Raw genomic sequence first — 1,807 nt, 5'->3', positions numbered from 1 at the left:
CCGTTCTATATTGTTGCATTTTTTTTCATATGCCCTTAAATGGAAATGCATGTTGTTAGAGAATCAGAGAAGAGAGAACGGCCATCTGCAGCAAAGATGTCAAAATGGGGCCCTTGTACCATTGTGCCCCAAATGTCACTTTACTTAACCCCAGATGCATTGCAGGGGAGGAGGCTTCAAATCATCCTGACCACCTTCCAATTTTAATTATTTATTTAAAACATTTTTATGACGCTTTTCCACCCGATCCGGGTTCCCAAGGTGGTGAACATAAAGCAACAACAACAATAAAATATTTGGACAATTAAAAATGCATTTAAAATGATAAAATAATTCAGTAAAACACACAAACAACGCCGGAACCAAGTGGGAGGGCCCGTAACCATTACCGGGGGCATGCCAAACACACCAAAAAAGTTAGCTGTTGTAGATTTTCCGGGTTGTACGGCCGTGGTCTTGGCATTGCAGGACCTGACATTTCACCAGCAGCTGTGACTGGCATCCTCAGAGGTATAACATGGAAAGATGGAGTACTCTCTGTGTAAAGGTGAGAAGAAAAGTGGTAGGCAGGTCTTTGACCACTCACAGAAGACACCAGTAGAGGGGAACAGACAAAGTTCTTCCTAGGGAGGAACTTCCAAGGTTTGGGTACCCTGACCGAGAAAGCTTTCTCTCGGGTCCTCAGATGGCAGGGGTTCCTGGAGCAGGGCCTCCAGAGATGACCAGAGCATACAGGTAGGTTCATATGGGAGAAGGTGATCCTTAAGGCACTTTATGTCATCCTTTAAAGCATCCTTTATGAATGGAAAGCTCTGATAAAACAGAAACCAGTGTTAGGATTTAGCAACATTAAATAACAGACTTTAAGACAATGCACTGCGTTTATTTCATCAAAAGAGTCATCTCATCCCCCCTCTTTAAAATGCAGCATTTTGTCTTGTTCTTACAACTAGACTTTGTGTATTATAACTGTTAAAGGAACTCAGAGCCATCCACATATTGTTACAAGGGATAAGTTGTAAGTCAGGTGTGAACGAATACAGTGGCCTGCCAGCGTGACCCATTGCCATATTAAATGCATTTAATTTTTTAAAAAAATATATAGCTAGGTAGCTTTAAGCTGTGGGTGCCGTGGTGGCTTAGAGGTTAAGACACAGAGCTGCAGACCGGAAGATCTGTAGTTTGGCAGTTCGAGACCCGAGTGCTGCATGATGGAGTGAGCTCCCGTCTCTGGTCCCAGCTCGTGCCAACCTAGCAGTTCGAAAGCAAGAATTGCAAGTAGATAAATAGATACCACTTTGGTGGGAATGTAACAGCCTTGGTGTTTAGTCATGCTGGCCACATGACCACGGAAAGATCTTTGGACAGCGCTGGCTCTTCGGCTTGGAAACAGAGATGAGCAACGGCACATAGAGGCGTTACCTTAGCTTTAAGCTAGTTAAATTAACACAAAACTGAAAACCGGAGTATTGTGCAACATGACCCAGTAGTCCATGGAAGCGGAGTAAGGGGGGAAATCTTGCAAGTGAGTTGGTTCCACAGGATGAAAGCCGCAATGCAACAGTTTATTAAATTGCCTAATGCCGTCCCAAGCACTGCACATGGTGAATTCCCTTTTTGGGTTGGAGGGACCCTAAGCAATGCCTGACACATTGGAGGATGGAGGATAAAGGCCATACCACTGTGCTTCTTCTGCATTAGGTTTTCCAAAGGCTAGAGAACTATAGCTGTTCCCTTAGGCAGCAAACACAATGGAAAGAGCCTCAGGGCTGTTCTCTTCAGTAAAAAGGTAAAGGTTCCCTTGCTC

At 44.3% G+C, this 1,807-nt stretch overlaps 1 protein-coding gene across 1 annotated transcript in view; it reads left to right on the top strand.

Moving 5' to 3' along the window:
• Positions 1 to 1,807, top strand: part of PTK2 (protein tyrosine kinase 2) — a gene marked incomplete at its 3' end in the record, with an annotated part of 174,118 nt that overhangs the window by 98,629 nt on the left and 73,682 nt on the right. The window lies entirely within an intron of this gene.

Source organism: Gekko japonicus, unplaced genomic scaffold (assembly GCF_001447785.1).
Source record: "Gekko japonicus isolate JY-2015 unplaced genomic scaffold, Gekko_japonicus_V1.1 scaffold3074, whole genome shotgun sequence".
NCBI lineage: Eukaryota > Metazoa > Chordata > Lepidosauria > Squamata > Gekkonidae > Gekko > Gekko japonicus.
Note: the sequence above shows the minus strand (reverse complement) of the source record. Positions and strands in the feature narration are given on the sequence as shown.